The sequence below is a fragment of the Entelurus aequoreus genome, linkage group LG18 (assembly GCF_033978785.1).
Source record: "Entelurus aequoreus isolate RoL-2023_Sb linkage group LG18, RoL_Eaeq_v1.1, whole genome shotgun sequence".
Taxonomy (NCBI): Eukaryota; Metazoa; Chordata; class Actinopteri; order Syngnathiformes; family Syngnathidae; genus Entelurus; species Entelurus aequoreus.
In genome coordinates this window covers 18,246,627-18,265,126 of record NC_084748.1, presented here as the reverse complement: position 1 = coordinate 18,265,126, position 18,500 = coordinate 18,246,627, and the positions used below count along the sequence as shown (strand labels likewise).

Below are 18,500 nucleotides of genomic sequence, written 5' to 3'. Positions count from 1 at the left end.
TGAAGCTATGCATGTGATATATGCACAAATACATACAATGTATGCACTATACCATTGCAGTATATGTACTGTATTAATACATGCAGTATATGAAGCAATACATGTGATATAAGCACAAATACATACCGTGTATGCACTAATACATCCAGTATATGTCCTGTAATAATACATGCAGTGTATGAAGCAATGCATGTGATATATGCATCAATACATATTATACATGCACTAATACATTCAGTATATGTACTGTAATAACACATTCAGTATATGACACAACACATGTGATATATGCACCAATACACACAGTGTATGCACTGCATGTACATATACGTGCAGTATATGTACTAAGACATGCAGTATATGCACTAATACATACAGTATATGTATCGTACTAATACATGCAAAACATGTGGCAATGCATGTGATATATGCGAAATACATACACTGTATGCACTAATATGTGCATTACATGTATTAACACATGCAGTTAAGGAAGCTATGCATGTGATATATGAACGCACAAATAACGCTGTACACACAAATACTCACAGTGCATACACTAATACATGCAGTATATGTACTCATACATGCTGTATATATAGCAATGCATGTGGTATATGCAATGCTCAAATATATATACTTATGAAATAATACATGCAATATATGCTAATATATGCAGTATATGTAGCAGTACAGTGCATGGGATATATGCACAAATGCATACAATGTATGCACTAAAACATGCAGTAAATGTACCAAAATATGCAGTATTATATACTACTGCATGAGTAAAAGTTGCGGTGACATTTGCTGCACTCATGCTCCAAAGATCAATTAGAGTAATTTGATTGGAGCTTGATTGTATTTCATGTTTTTAAAGAGTGTTTCCCTTGCTGCCATGGCAACACGTTTGATGGCATTAAAAGCCTTAAGACGTGGAAGCGCGTCTCATTCCAGGCGTGACCCCGTGGCATCGTCCGACTGGTTGGTATTCCGCCTCCTGTTTTCACTGGGAAAACACAACGGGAATATTTGGCGGTCTGCTTATCTCCTCCGAGTCCCGCACTGCGAGACGGGAGAACACACACACACACACACACATACACACACACACACATGCACACACACACACTTCCAGGCCTTTGTGAAGCGATTTCCCTACGCGGACACACACACAAACACACACTGGTAGAGCTCCCTCCATTCACCCGCGCTTATCTCTTCCTGGTTGTCTGCATCCTGCTGCTCAGCTGGAGATGACACACACGGGCTCATGCTCACATACACAACACTCCGCGGTCATTCATGCTTCCTTCCGAATCACGGCACTTATAAAGTGCTCACACACACACACACTCCAAGTGAAGCTGCGGGAGGTTCCTTCGCAGAGAACAAGTGCTCCTTCCAACACAACACACGTGCACGTAGTGAGTTTAGTGTGTGTTGAAGTGTCGATGCAGTAGTCTTCATGCAGGCCATACCAGGCTTGGAACATGAGAGCATCAGAGGTCATGTTTGCACACGTTTGCATCAATTAAATGAAGAACAGTAATAAAGTAACAATAATGTGTATAGAGCAGTGGTTATTAACCTTGTCGGAGGTACCGGACCCCACCAGTTTCATATGCGCATTCACCAAACCTTTCTTTAGTGAAAAATATATATATATATATTTTTTCGAATTCAAGACAAAGTTACATGTTTTTTTACTGGTGCACAAAATGAACCGTGCATGAACATCACCTTGTTCAAAGAACAAAACCAACGCAGTGCATGAACTCACAACAAATGACACACCTGCGAATCAGTGTGACTTCCGCTGTTGCCTTTGAGAGACCAGTTCAGATATCCTTGGCAAGTGCCACTCTCATGTCATGTTCACAGCATAGTCTGTTCCGTTTCTTCGTTTTTATGTCCAGCATCCTCGAAAAGGATTGCTCGGAAAGATACACTATATTGCCAAAAGTATTTGGCCACCCATCCAAATGATGAGAATCCGGTGCCCTAATCACTTGGCCCGGTGTATAAAATCAAGCACTCAGGTATGGAGACTGTTTCTACAAACATTTGTGAAAGAATGGGCCGCTCTCAGTGATTTCCAGTGTGGAACTGTCATAGGATGCCACCTGTGCAACAAATCCAGTCGTGAAATTTCCTTGCTCCTAAATATTCCAAAGTTAACTTTATTATAAGAAAACTGAAGAATTTGGGAACAACAGCAACTCAGCTACAAAGTGGTAGGCCACGTAAACTGACAGAGAGGGGTCGGCGGATGCTGAAGCGCATAGTGCAAAGACTTTCTGCGCAGTCAGTTGCTACAGAGCTCCAAACTTCATGTGACATTCCAATTAGCCCACGTACAGTACGCAGAGAGCTTCATGGAATGGGTTTCCATGGCCGAGCAGCTGCATAAGCCATACATCACCAAGTCCAATGGAAAGCGTGGGATGCAGTGGGGTAAAGCACGTTGCCACTAGACTCTAGAGCAGTGGAAAAGCCTTCTCTGGACTGATGAATCACGCTTTTCCATCTGGCAATCTGATGGACCAGTCTGGGTTTGGAGGTTGCCAGGAAAATGCTACATTTCGGACTGCATGGTGCCGAGTGTGAAATTATGGTGTGGGGTTGGTTTTTCAGGAGTTGGGCTTGGCCCCTTAGTTCCAGTGAAAGGAACTTTGAATACTCCAGGACACCAAAACATTTTGGACAATTCCATGGGATGGCACTTCAAGTTCATATGTGAGTAAAGGCAGGTGGCCAAAAACTTTTGACAATATAGAGTATGTTGTAACAAATGGTATAAAAAAATTCCAGGGCTTTCTTTGCAATAACTGGATACTTTTCCATTTGTCGACACCAAAACGTTGAGAGTGTTGTTCTGAAGAGTTGCTGTTGAACCTGGCTCTGCTGAATTTCAATGATTTCGTCGAGGTATTCATCATTGACATTTGCTGTCTCAACAGCAAACGGGAACGGCTGTCTCACCCATGCTGGATATGACTTTCTTGTGGGGAAATATCCGTCGAGAGACTTTGCAAGCTCATCTAAGTGCGTGGCAATTGTTTGCTTCAGTTCCATGGGTACAGAAATGTCTCTGATTCCAGACACATCTTCGATCTTACTTACGCAGTCGTCCAGAAGGGGAAAGTTTGCAAAGTTGGCCGAGGCTCCGCCAAACCCCTGAGGCCGACTCACCTTGGGTTAGATCGGACCCAGGTTAAAAACCAATGATATAGAGCCTCAAGGTAATGACGACTCTTCAATGTATATGATGTCTAAAAAACGTGTACTTTGGGCTAGCCCACTGCTTTTCAATCATTTTTAGTCACGCCTCCCCTTGTGGACTTTTTTTTTTCATGCCCCCGCCTCAATGAATTATGATTGAGAACCTGATAATATTTATTTATACATCCGTACAAACCACTCTGTTGCTAACACCAGCACCTACATGCCACCCAGCTGAAAACATATGTATTGTTCTTCCCCCACACACACCCGTGCATACGTTAGATTAGTTGAAGATTCTAAATTGTCTTTATGTTAACAAAAAAACGCAGGTTACGTTCATTGAAGACTCTTCAATGTGTTTGATCTCTAAAAATGTGCGTACATTAGATTAGTTAAAGACTCTAAATTGTCTCTATGTTTATGAAAAATTCAGGTTAGGTTTGTTAAAGCCCCTTTAATGTGTCTGATGTCTTAAAAAGTGCGTACATTAGATTACTTAAAGACTCTACATTGTCTTTGTTTAACGAAATCATGCAGGTTAGGTTCTTTGAAGACTTTTCCATGTGTTTGATGTCTAAAAAAAGTATGTACGTTAAATTTAGTTAAAGATTCTAAATTGTCTTTATGTTTACAAAAACATGCAGGTTACGTTCGTTGAAGACCCTTTAATGTGTTTGATGTCTTAAAAAGTGCATACGTTATATTAGTTAAGGACTTTAAATGGTCTTTATGTTTACGAAAACATGCAGGTTAGGTTCGTTGAAGACTTTTCAATGTGTTTGATATTTTAAAAAATGCTTACGTTAGATTAGTTAAAGACTCTAAATCAGGGGTCACCAACATTTTTGAAACCAAGAGCTACTTCTTGGGTACTGATTAATGTGAAGGGCTACCAGTTTGATACACACTTAAATAAATTGCCAGAAATAGCCAATTTGCTCAATTTACCTTTAACTCTATGTTATTAATAATAATTAATGATATTTATCTTTGTGGAAACACTGATCATCTTAATGATTTCTCACAATAAATATATATAGAAACAGATATATATCAATATGCAACACTTTATTTGTATATTTTCTCTAAGTGCACATTTTTCAAATTGAACATTTTCAAATGATCACTTCTAAGACAGTCTTGTGAAATCACAATATCCCATTTTAACTAGCCAGCCACTAAACATTTTTAACAAATCATGAATTGCTTTGCACCATGTTTGTACAAATAATAACTCATGTAAAATACAAAAGTCAACTCTCAAATTTTTAAATAAATCATGTCACACTTTGAACTGGACACCAAATCTGTTATCTGTTTCTTTGTCAGTTAGTGAAGACCAAGTCTTTAAAATATTTTCTTGGATTTCCAAATTCTATTTGAGTTTTGTCTCTCTTAGAATTAAAAATGTCGAGCAAAGCGAGACCAGCTTGCTAGTAAATAAATACAATTTAAAAAATAGAGGCAACTCACTGGTAAGTGCTGCTATTTGAGCTATTTTTAGAACCGGCCAGCGGGCTACTCATCTGGTCCTTACGGGCGACCTGGTGCCCGCGGGCACCGCGTTGGCGACCCCTGTTTTAAATGGTCTTTATGTTTACAAAAACATGTAGGTTAGGTTCGTTGAAGTCTTTTCAATGTCTTTTATCTCTAAAAAAAAGTGCGTACATCACACTAGTTAAAGACTCTAAATTGTCTTTATGTTTAGATAAACATGCAGTTTAGGTTCGCTGAATATGTTTGATATTTTAAAAAATGCGTACATTAGATTAGTTAAAGACTCTAAATGGTCTTTATGTTTGCGAAAACTTAATATATTTTATCTCTAAAAAATGTGTGTACATTAGACTAGTTAGACTAGTTAAGACTCTAAATTGTCTCTATGTTTAAGAAAACATGCACGCTCAGTTCGTTAAAGACTTCAACGTGTTTGATATTTTTAAAAATGCGAACGTTAGATTTGTTAAAGACTCTACATTCTCTTTATGTTTACAAAAACATGCAGGTTAGGTTCGTTGAAGTCGCATTTTACTGCGCGGATCGTTCTCCCAAGATGCAGCGGGAACTCTGGAGGCAAGGTGCAGGTGAGACAATGATTTATTGTCCATGAAACATGCAAAAATACAAAAAGACAGAAAAGTGTGCCGATAGCGTTGGAGCTATGGCGAAGCTTAGCACAGGAACAGGAATCAAAGATCGTAGAGTTACTTAACGTAACGTATTGCATGGAAGCAAATAGAAGTCATCGTCACTGTTGCGTAGTGCAAACAAGAAAGCCAGACTGAGCGTGGCAAAAAACGGGAATAAGTAGCTCTCTGACTAGTGCCCGGCAGCAGGTGAGCGTCCCGAACACTAATCAGAGGCAGGTGAAACTAGTCAGCACCCATGGTAACCAAAACACACAAACTCAAGGGTGCTGAAAACAGAACTGAGGCGGTCAAACTAACAGAACAAAACATGATCCGGGCAACGGATCATAACAGGTCTGACATTTATAAAAACGCATACAGTACATTGGGTGTGTATGCTCCAGGTGGTGATCAGTCCTCGGTTCCCAGCAGGCACAATACATTGACACAACGTTGATTATACATACATGTCCTTTAAAACTGACTTTGAAACATCCATCCATCCATTTTCTACCGCTTGTCCCTTTCGGGCTTGCGGGGGGTTGCTGGAACCTATCTCAGCTGCATTCAGGGGGAAGGCGGGGTACGCCCTGGACAAGTTGCCACTTCATCGCAACGTTGCAAAATAGTTGTATTTGTAAATTGAGACAACGTTGATGTCTACTGTTGGATCCACGTTTTTGGTTGGGAAATGACCAAATTTCAATGTTCAAATCAATGTCGCAACCTGACATTGAATAAACGTCGTCAAAAAGTATGCTGTTTCAACGTTGTATTTGTGTTGTAGAATATTGGTTGGGAAATGACCAAAATTCCATGGTCAAATCAACGTCAGAGCACAACATTGAATAAACGTCGACAAAAAGCGTGTTGTTTCAACGTTATGTTTGAGTTGCTCGACGTCAGGACCTAATTCAACGAGTTCTGAACGTTGTTTTAATGCATTGTGCCTTCTGGGTTTACCACGCCTCTAATTAAGTGTGCTGGGATAGACTCCAGCATGTCCCCCTAATCAATCATGGTCTATAAGGCTTCTGAAAGACAAAACCCAGCATGCAAAGGTATGAACGTACTTTGCATTTGAAGCCCATCGTGTTCGTGACAGTCCCCCTTCACCACCCCTTGCTACCGAGGAGGAAGGAAACCACAGAGACGTGCGCTCGTAGTGTGTGGTTGTGTGTGTGCGGCACAACCCACGCTCGCGCTCATATTATATTAAACAGGATTTTCCCGAGCAGAGTGCGGCTGCCACCGAGCTTCCGAAGTCTTCCTCAGGATTCCCGCCTCAGCACAAACACTGCGGCCCAATGTTTTGTTTTGGAAGCGTCATTGTTCCGCAGCGGGTGAGGGTGGGGAGGGGGGGGGGGGTTGTGGCATGGAGAACTACGCATGAGTCAGCGCTTTCATCAACGCCACTCACCTGCCACGCGCCGCTCAATTATTCAATGTGTGGAGGCTTTCATCTCACCTGGCCTTTACTAAGGGTTTTTTTCAAAGGTGCCATTAGTAGCAAAGTCACCTTCTGCTCGCAGTCAATATTGTATTATTTTGTTGCATTATTGTGTTGCTATGCACACAATATTGCAGCCAGACACACACACACACACACAGTGAATATGGATTTTTAAAATGTTTTTTATTTAGACAGAGCACCTACTCTTTACTAAATATTTTTACATGTATGTATGCATGTATGTATGTATGTATGTATGTCTTCCAATGAGGAACCAGCGCCTGGGGACTCTGTGAAGGACTTTCCTTCTGGGACTCAGGTTGCTGTGGTAAATAAGAAGCCCCACTGTGGCAGGGCCCCGGAGGTGGAGGAGGTCCGCCCGGAGTTGCTGGATGCTGTGGGGCTGACTCGGTTGACAAGTCTCTGCAGCATCGGGGACGGTGCCTCTGGATTGACAGACTGAGTTGGTTGTTCCTCTACCTAAAAAGGGGATCCGGAGGATGTGTTCCAATTATCGTGGGAGCACACTCCTCAGCCTTCCTGGTAAGGTATTCAGGTGTACTGGAGTAGAGGATACGCAGGCCAGTCGAACCTCAGATTCAGGAGAAGCAGTGTGGTTTTCATCCTGGTCGTGGATCTGTAGACCAGCTCTATGTACAGTATATTCTCGGCAGAATCCTTGAGGGTGTATGGGAGTTTGCCCAACCAGTCTAGATGCGTTTTGTGGACTTGGAGAAGACATTTGGCCATGCTCCTTGGGAAGTCCTGTGCTCAGAAAGTATGGGGTATCAGGTGACGGTTTGATACCTATATTATCGGTGTCAAAGCTTGTTCCGCATTGCCGGCAGTAAGTCAGACTCGTTTCCAGTGAGGGTTGGACTCCGCCAGAACTACCCTTTGTCACAGAGTCTGTTTCCAACTTTTATAGACAAGATTTTCTAGGTGCAGTCAGGACATTGAGGGGATCCAGTTATTGTAGGTCTCTGGCTTCATCTGGCCAGGATCTTCAGCTCTCACTGGATCGGTTTGCAGCTGAGTGTGAAGCGACTGGATGAAAATCAACACTTCCAAATCCAAATTCATTGGTTTTTACTCGTAAAAGGGTGGAGTGACATCTTCAAGTTAGGGTTGAGATCCTTCCCCAGGTGGAGAAGTTTGAGTACCTTAGGGTCTTGTTCACAAGTGAGGGAAGAGTGTATCGTGAAGTTGACAGGCAGATCGGTGAAGCATCTGCATTGAGGGTGGACACTTCATCGGTCCGTCGTGGTGAAGGAGTTGAGCTGGAAGGCAAACCTCTCAATGTACCGGTTGAGCTACGTTCTATCCTCACTTATTGTCATGAGATTTGGGTTGTGATCGAAAGGATAAGATCACGGGTACAAGCGGCCGAAATGAGTTTCCTCCGTCGGGTAGCGGGACTCTCCCTTAGAGTTAGGGTGAGGAGCTTTGTCATTCGGGAGGAGCTTAAGCACATGGTATTTGGATCTTAATAGATCAGGCCATACATGTACTCTGACACATACGTTAGGGTTGGGTTGAATAGATTTCAATGTTAAGAACAATGTCTTCCCTCACTCGGGAATGAAGCCCTGATGTACTTGAACTCCTCCAACTGGGACATCTGGTCAGAATGCCCTTCCAACTGATAGGAGGCCACGGGGAAGACCCAGAACAAATTGGAGAGCTAATGTCTCCCAGCTGACCTTGGAACGCCCAGGGATCCCCCATGGAAGAGCTGCATGAATTAACTGCTCAGGCTGCTGTCCCCACCGACCAGAATTAGAATAAGTGGAAGAAGATGGATGGATTGATATGGAGATAAATTAGGGCTAAAAGTTTTGTAATTAAAAAAATATAATCTTTTTTTTCTAAGATGTCTGTCGTAATTCCATGAGCCTCTCAGTTGATGGCACACACCCTATGTGAAATTTGTGCCAAAAGTCTGAATCTGGAAACAAAGGGATTTGAACCTGAAAAAAAAAAGATCTGCAACTGAAAAAGAAAACACAAAAAATGTGAAAAACAAGATTTGAATCTAAAAAAACAGAGGCTCAAATATCAAAATTTACAAGTGAAAAATAAAGATAATGAATCATTTCAAATGATTACCAGAATTAATCATAATTATATTTGACTTAACAACATAGTCTGCACTCATTTTTATTTTGAATACACAGATGTATTTTTCAAAATGATACTTCGAAACTTGTTTTTTTTATTCAAAAGTTATTTTTCAAGTACAACAGTTTTGGCCCTACTTTAATTTAGCTCTTTATGTATGAAAACTACGTTAAACCTCTCTCAGGTGACTAATACTCAAATATTGACAAAAAAACAAAACAAAAATAAAATCTAATAGTACATAACTTTAATAAAAATATTTTTTAAATAAAAAAAATAAAATGTAAGGTAATAATATAGATAATTTTAACATAAAATGGGTGACAGAGATGCAACCATTTGTTTTATTTTATTGTATTATCTATTTATTTATTTTTGTGTTGCAACATTAATTTAACTTTATTTATGAACTGAATAAAATGTGTGTTTTAATCATGCATTTTCTTTCAATGTCATTCATTACAACCAGATTTAATTATAAAACAAACAGTTTTCATAATCCAACATAAAACCTCACAATGGAAATGAAAGGCTCACTAAATCGAAAGGATCACGCTGAGCTTATTTTTCCTGGTGCAGGCTATGTGTTGCAAGGCAAACTTTCTCGTTGGCCCATTGAAGCTTTAGTGCCTCAAAACAGCACAACAAGGACAGGGAAAGTTGGCAGAAACAAGGAGTCCCACTAAGAAAATAACCTTAACAACAGCGGCCTTAGAGATCACGAGACAAGTGAATTGAAGCAATTTGTGACTCTGTATTAAGTATAAAATGCATACTGTAATCAAAGCAAACCTAATACGCAAAACATTTTTTATGCCACTTCTCTTTAAAGGTGCCATATGTAGTAATGTGGCCAGAAATAGTACTGCAATCAGGCATATATTTCCCCCGTTAGCCTATATGTTGATGTGTCATTGACCGGGCTAGCATGCTAAGCTACACTAGTGTGATGGTGCTTCGCTCCTAAGCATTGGTTGCACGAACATACTAGCTTTGTTAGACAAAATCATAGACTGTATTGGACAGTATAGTTTACATACGGAATGTACATTTCCATTTATTACAAGTTATAAGAAAAAGTAAATGCCTGACTTCCCTATCAAGGAGGAAATTAGCAAGTTTGGCGTCAGATCAAAAAATCTTCTCCGCCTTCAATCGTCTCCATCTTTCAAAGGCATCCCCGATACAAATCCTCGTTTTGTTCCTGGCTTTGTCATGAATAAGTTGAGAATCGTAACGACGCCTTTTAAATTTACTAAGGTCTGACATGTTTACTAACTTTACCAGTGGCAGTAGCTCGACGAAGAGGGCGGTGCGTAACTGGCAACCTGGATGTGATACACTCACAGACTTTTTAATTGGTCAAGCGGAGGAGGGCGGGGCATCGAAATGAAAACAATAACAAGATTTCGGGGCTGTAAATCTAATGTTGATATGAGCATATCCCGGCTGAACTACCTTTATCAGTTATAAAGGTATTCGAAAAGAACATGATTTATACATGTCTTTTGACATATCAGGGCCATTTAATGATGACTTGACATGGAATTATTACATTGTTCGTCCTTCCAGCTTGGAGTGTCTCACTCAGTTGCATCACGTTCTGTACTTTCTGCACTTTTTGTAACTCTTAGGGTCCGAGCTGCTCGCTGTCGGCCATTGCCGTGCACCGCTGCTACTGCCACGGCTCACGGCGGCTTCACGTGGATCAAGCAGCTTGCACAGTGATTACTTTCAGGGGGAAAATCCTCAAACGGGGCAAGAGATAAGCTCTTTTTAATATGACGCTACCTTCGCCGTCAAATGCGCTGCGATAATAACATTATATTATTGCACATGGAAAGGCACATGCAAACATTTTGCAGCGTGACCTTCTATTTCCCCCGTGCTAGCTCCAGTGGGCGAGTTGAATTTCCCACAGCTGTACGTGCACATGCGCATCAAATGCATTGACATCATCATGAGAGGCGATAAATGTGATTGGTGTGGGAAAAATGGACGTGTTCTCTTTTGTTATCGCCAATCATTGCAGGCATCGTAACACACAGCAAAGGTTTACTTTCCCACTTATTAGTCTTGAGCTGAACAGAATGAAATAAAATTGGGGGAAAAAAGCCTTTTATACAACCTTGGCAACATTTTTTAGAAGTAATGTTGTATAAAGGCACAGCAGATGGAGGACACCTTTAAGTGCTGAATATTTCATTACTGTCTGAGTGATTGTGTGTGTATTTCTCACAGTCAAAGGGTTCACTTCCAGAAATCTCACATCAATTGAGGTCACCACTATATAATAAAATGCACCAATGTCCAGAAGTCCTCTTTTGCTTGGACATGTAGTTTGAAGCTAAATGAATGGGAAATATTTTTGTAAAGTAGCCGTATTAAAAATATTCTGCTTTTGTAATCGGTCGAAATAGCTTATTTTCTATAACAAATTGATCCCTTTCACTTGTATTTATAATGTTTTCAACCAGACGTCAGCAGGGGGCGCACTGCTCATTGCATTATAAATATGTGTCTGACTAAACAACAGAAGAAGTAAACATAGTCATCGTAATGGAAGTACTACACGAAGCGCTCCTCGTCTTTACTTGTCAACAGGTAAACATAATGTAAACTAATCAAGTATTTAAAGTCCACAGTACATGTTTCAGTGTGTATATGGCTGTGTTGTTCAGAAGTGGACGCTCTTGTGGACCGCAGGGTTAACAAACATGGCGGATGCTAATTAGCCTAAATACATGTCTTCCTTCCTTGTGTAACAAAGTCAAAACCAAAATGTGTTTTTCACCTGTTTGTTAAACTCAAAGGGTCGCACTGTGTTTGCATTTGGTAGCAATTTAATTCAGCAATAAAAAATAAACAGCTTTGTAAGTATTCGAAATGAAGATTTCTTATGCTAACGTTAATTAGCAAAAGCGGAAATTCGCTAAAGCGCGACTATTAAACTAGTTTCGTTTTGTGTCGCTTCCGGTTTTAATGTAATTTCAAAGTAAAACCGTGTCGTAATGCTAGCTAGTCGAAGTAAAACTAAATGAGTAATGTTATGATGTGTTTCAGTTTTGTTATGTTATTCAAATGAATGTGCAGGTAATGTTAAGTGACAGCGATGAACTGTATAGCTGGGTTGTAGTAATCACATGACATAGAGCATTGGTTCTCAACCTTTTTTCAGTGATGTACCCCCTGTGAACATTTTTTTAATTCAAGTACCCCCTAATCAGAGCAAAGCATTTTTGGTTGAAAAAGTAAAATACAGCACTATGTCATCAGTTTCTGATGTATTAAATTGTATAACAGTGCAAAATATTGCTCATTTGTTGTGGTCTTTCTTGAACTATTTGGAAAAAAGATATAAAAATAACTAAAAACTTGTTGAAAAATAAACAAGTGATTCAATTATAAATAAAGATTTCTACACATAGAAGTAATCATCAACTTAATGTGCCCTTTTTGGGGATTGTAATAGAGATCCATCTGGATTCATGAACTTAATTCTAAACATTTCTTCACAAAAAACGAAATCTTTAACATCAATATTTATGGAACATGTCCACAAAAAATCTTGCTGTCAACACTGAATATTGCATTGTTGCATTTCTTTTAACAGTTCTTTTTGACAGACATTTAAAAAAAATCTCACGTACCCCTTGGCATACTTTCAAGTACCCCCAGGGGTACGCGTGCCCCCATTTGAGAACCACTGACCTAGAGTCACATCCGGGCACTTCCAGGTTTCAGGCAATGGTCAGAGTCCCTTTAGGCTACTGTTTATTTACCTGAATCAGTGCAGATTTGGGTGTATTTAGAAAGGTTCCATCCATTCATCCATTTTCTACCGCTTTTCCCTTTTGGGGTTGCGGGGGGTGCTGGAGCCTATCTCAGCTGCACACGGGCGGAAGGCGGAGTAGGGGCCTACACCTTGGACAAGTCGCCACCTCATCACCGGGCCTATTTTGAAAGGTTTAAAGGCAAATATATAAGCGATCATGAAAGAAGTCCAGGGTGTACCCCGCCTACCGCCCGAATGCAGCTGAGATAGGCTCAAGCACCCCCCGTGACCCCAAAAGGTGCAAGCAGTAGAAAATGGATGGATGAAGAAATTTGTATTTTAAATGGTTTAAAGCAAGGGTGCCCAAACTATGGCCCGCGGGCCGAATACGGGAAGTCTCAAGTTTTTTTGTTTTCATTTGTTCGACCACTTCTATGTTAGCTACCTCTCTTTGTTTATAATGTCTATTTTTTGCTGGTTCTACTCTCTATTTTATGCTGCCCTTTTTTTTGGCTGCAGTTGTTACATATACTGTAATACGGTACATCAGGGGTGTCCGACTCATTTTAGCTCAGGGGCCGCAAGGGAAATCTGTGCACACGCGGACCGGACTATTATAAATCTCAGCATTGAAACTAAAAAATAAAGACAACTTTAGATTGTTTTACTTTGGCCAAAAATAGAACGAACACATTCTGAAAATATTACAATAAAAGTATTGAAGAAAATACCCGGCAGCAGTAAAGTTTAGATAAGGGGTCTCCAAACTACAGCCCACGGGGCGAACACGGCCCGCCAGCGTCCAAAATCCGGACCGCGGGAAGTATTTTTTAAATTAATTTGGCCTTTCTAATCTATATTCTACCGCTTGTTACTCTCGGGGTCTCCTAGTCGCTCAGGCAAATCATATTGTCAAAAAATGCATTTTACCATCGATAATGTGACATCACGCTCGCGCCACAGTGTCGGGCGAGCGGGCGGCAAGTGCGCACTCTTTTAGTCAATTAGTGCGTGAGAAATATGCGGCCCCCGAGTCAAAAAGTTTGGGGACCCCTGGTTTAAAGTATTTATAATCATCAAGACGTTACTGCTCACTTCAACCTCACTTCATCTGACACTCACGGTATTGAGAGAAGAAAATAAATAGAGGCACATCATGTCTTTACATCTGGAGGGGTCCACAAATTAAGCATTGATCGGTGAAAGACAAAGGTAGACTTATTCGCCAATCGCTAAGTAACGTATTTGATTGACATAACAAGTGCTGTGCTGCTGTGATCGTGACGCTAATTGATTTCCTGCTGAATATTTTAGTCTCATCTCCAATTCATGGCTGCAGTTGTTTTTATGGTGTGAAGTTCATATTTTGTCTCATTATTTATCTATAAATGTCAAGGTTGTTCAGCAATGTTTGCTAGCGATATCAAGATTATGTATATGCTGTTGAGCCTACGAGAGATTTATTCATCTAGTTTATTAATACTATTAAGGACATTTTCTTCATGATAACAAATATCACCAAAGACGCTATAATGTGGTCATCCAGGTCGAATAAAGGACTTGGCTTTCCTGCACAACAACAACTAAGCTTTTAGTTTCTGTTATGAAAATGGACAATTAACATATGGTAGATTGGTCCAATAAATACAATAATTATTACTAGAACTTAACATGACATACATTTATTTGCACGACCAGGTCTTTCGTTATATTTAGGCATAGCAACCACAGGAGAACACAAACTAATGTGATTTCTTGTCTTTTCTGTACGTTTAATTCTGCTATCAAACACTACTAAAAAAATAGAGAATAAACTCGATTGCATCACAGAAAGTTTCTACATTTTTAAACAAACATTTTACAAAGCGATCCGATTGTATTCCACAAGATGATGAAAGTGATATTTTTAAGAGCCATTTCCTTGGACGCACTTTCGTTTTTTTCCCTGACTTTATTACCTCTATGAAATCTCTTTCCTATCTACCCTTTTAAGCGACTGGAACACCCAAGAATAGAACAGAATCTTCTGCTCAAACTCTACACTCACTCTCACTTGTTGTAATGCTACGATCAAGCTGCTTGACTATTGTCTGAGCCGTAACAACTATCATGTAAATTGAGCCTCGAAGAAGGAAAACGGATGTGATGTCATACACAACCCACCTATAGAGGTAGTTTTATTGTGAAAAGAGAAACAGTTGCCAGTGGAAAACTTTAGCAGAAGTAATGCAGCAGTCTTTTTTGTATTGTGAGCAATGTTTTTAAAATTATTTTAAAAAATGTGTTTCTCTCGGATGAGCTTCTCATCATTTGTCTATCTTTTGTCAGTGGGCTTGCTGTAGGAAAAGTGGCGCTGGACTCATATATGGGAACAACAGCTTCCCACTTTGTATTGGTGCAGTGCCCCTGCTGAAGGGCAAACAATGCGGCCCTGGTCAGCATGCTGCTGCAGGATTACTGGGAGTGTTTTTTGGGATCAATACATTTCCTCTTGCATCTCCTTGCCTCACTGTCCTCAGCCTTCATCTTCTTCAGCCACAAGTTTGACATTGTGCTATTTACGGCAACGCGATGGATTTATGCGATGAAAACAATCAATGGGGCCCAACTTACAACTCCTCGCGTTTTGTGCTTGTGTCAGCTTCTTTTTCTCTGGAAAACTTTTAGTTGCTGTTTTTTTTCTCTTTAAAGCTACTGCATCTTGGTTTTACTGGTAAAATATTTGCACCGCAGAAGCACAATCCTGCTATGCCTCCTGGGGTCATATTGTCATAATTGTGTTTGTTAGCACAAACTCACTCGTGATCCGTAATTAATGTGTCAGTGGGATTTGATATTTTCCATGCAACAATGACACTAAGTCAGGGGTCGGCAACCCGCGGCTCCGGAGCCGCATGCAGCTCCTTGACCACTCTGATGCGGCTCAGCTACATACATGCCGACCCCCCCCGATTTTCCCAGGAGATTTATGGATCTCAGTGTCTCTCATAGATTACTCCCAGGGAAAAAATAATCCTATTTACACTCTAATTACTAAATAAAGGGCGTGCCCTAATTGCACTGCAGTAATTGTCCTCTATAGCATTTACATACAGCGTACCAGTCCAGCCACATGTTGCATGTTGTTATTACTTGCACACACAGGAGACAGCAAAGCATACTTACTCATCAGCCACACAGCTTACACTGACGGTAGCCGTATCAAACAACTTTAACATTGTTACGTTACAAATATGCGCCACACTGTGAACCCACACCAAAAAAGAATGAAAAACACATTTCTGGAGAACATCCCACCGTAACACAACATAAACACAACACAACCATTACCCAGAATCCCATGCAGCCCCAACTCTTCCGGTCTACATTATACACCCCCGCTACCACCAAATCCCCCCACACATCAACCCCCCCCCCCCCCCCTCCGTGCGTTGGTTGAGCGGAAGAGTTAGGGCTGCATGGGATTCTGGGTATTGGTACCGTCAGTGTAAGATGTGTGGCTGCTGAGGTAGTACGCCTTGCTGTCACTTACATGAGCAAGCTGAAATTGCATTCTACATGTGGTTGAGCAGGTACACTGTTAGGGCAGACTGTAGAGGGCGCCAAATGCAGTGTCATCACGCTCTGATATTCGGGAGTCTCCCGGGAAAAATGAGAGGGTTGGCAAGTATGGCGCTATCAAGCGCCATTCATTCAAAACTCGCGGGCTGCACTAACATCAAATTTCCACATTAAAGTGCGTGCCGGTGTGTGTGTCGGAGACCCCTGGTTAACATAGCACAAAGCATTTAAGCTTTGTGTGCGGTGTTTTTCATTTTAAATTTAAAATTTTTTTTTGTGGCTCTCTTTACTTTCTTTAATTTGTGAAACTTGCCAAAATGGCTCTTTGAGTGGTAAAGGTTGCCGACCCCTGCACTAAGTGGAACATAATGACACGTTTCCCACATCCGCTGGTCTCCATTTGCGTTATTACCAACTTATTTTACATCATTATTGATGTTTTTTGTGTTTTGAATCCCTTAAGGAGGGCAACGAGTGTGCTTCGCAAATCATACGATGATGGTTATCATGTGTGTAGTTGTTGTTGTTGTTCAATGTTCAGGGAGGGATCCCAGTGAGGTAAAGAAAAATAGAGGAATTGAAAAATATTCAAATTCAAGTGGGCCCTTTTGAAGTTAAGGAGGTTTTACCATTTTTAAGATGCTTTGGAAGGCAATTTCTACATATTAATTCTGTAAAAATGCAAGAAAACCTACCAATGGTTTCTATTTATTAGATGCAAAAAACTGAAAACCAAACCTCCTTTAATAGTTAATTAGTTTTGTTGAGAAACTGTCTTTGCCATATCAATATTCGCCATTCCAAGAATGTACGACATCCATGGTTTATTTAATGAGTTTAACGTTTTGTCTGATTTGAGAAAATCTCTTCACTACATCACTGAAAGGCATTTCATGAATACATAAGATATGATGGCTATATTTGACAACGAATATTGTAATGGTAAAAACTAAAATATACATCGTAAAGTCATGGCTGTAAGATTGCATTCATGGTATCTGCTGCAAGTTTGTTTGTTCAATTATATCATAAAGCTTTTTATTTCATGTAATCTTAATAAATTCATGATTATACTGTAATGGTGGTGGTGAGATGAAGGAGGCAGAATGACTGTGCACAAGTCAGCCTTTTATTTATTTTCACAAAACAAGTATTGTATATAGGCAGGAACGCAACACACTGATGAGAACAGCTATTCGAACACTTACTCGTTTTTTCTTTGCGCCAAGACACTCTAACCATAAGGCCACAGCTAGCTTGCCACTGTGCACTGGAAAGCGTGACAAACATCACACATGGGCCAGTTAAGAATAGAATAGAATAGAGTAGAAAGTACTTTATTGATCCCTGGGGGAAATTCAGCACCACAGTTCGCTCACAATAGACAATAAATACTATACAGCATTATTCACATGTGAATAATATAAATATATTATACATATATTCTACATTTAAGTGCAGTCAAGAAGGAACATATGCATTATACAGTCTGATGGCTGTCGTTCTGTGTTGCATTTTGGGAGTCTGAGCCTTCCACTGAACGTGCACATTCTCTCCGCCAGGTTTAGTAAGTATAAACCGTTTAGTTATATTGTAAAACTTAAAAACGTTGCTTGGAGGGATGAATGAAGAATCCATAGGAGTCGATACACTATGGACGTCTAGAAGACTGAACGACACTTCGGTTGAAATTAAAAAAAAAGTGCTGCCGGTAAATGAAAGGACACGGCAGCACCTGCAGTGAGCGAACGTGTCCAAATACAAACAACAAAACACACTCTTAGTGTTTTTGCCTTTTTTTTTCTATAAAATTATTTTGATTATAGCTGCAAGCGAAGAAAAAAAATGAAAAATTAGCCGCTTTTAATTAAAAAAAAACTAAAAGGAATAGAACCACTGTTCAAAAGCCCACTATTTTGCATGTTTTGTGTTTCTTCACTGATAAGAGTGTTCTGGCGGGTGTTAACCATTTTTTTTGGTACCAATACAGCAGTCAATAATTCAGCAGTCTTTGAACACACTGTAAAAACGCCTCTGTGTTATATTGCTCTGAGTATGTATCGATTAGGATGTAACAATAACATGGTTATTGTGACCAATTAAAATCATTGTTATTGCAGTATTGTTGAATGTGATCAAAAAGTACTTATACACGCACTAAAATATTTTTACAAAATTATTATTTTTTCTAAATAACTAAAATAGATAGACACACTTTTAGGAAATACCCACT

At 40.1% G+C, this 18,500-nt stretch overlaps 1 protein-coding gene across 3 annotated transcripts in view; it reads left to right on the top strand.

Moving 5' to 3' along the window:
• tll1 (tolloid-like 1) overlaps window positions 1–18,500 on the top strand; it is an 81,831-nt gene that overhangs the window by 12,640 nt on the left and 50,691 nt on the right. The window contains exon 1 of one of the 3 annotated variants that reach the window (XM_062026685.1): window positions 11,426–11,535. The exons of the other annotated variants lie outside the window; for them this stretch is intronic. The gene's annotated coding sequence lies outside the window, so the exon portion shown is untranslated. Of the gene's footprint in view, window positions 1–11,425; window positions 11,536–18,500 lie in introns of those variants that run through there. 3 annotated transcript variants of the gene reach the window in all.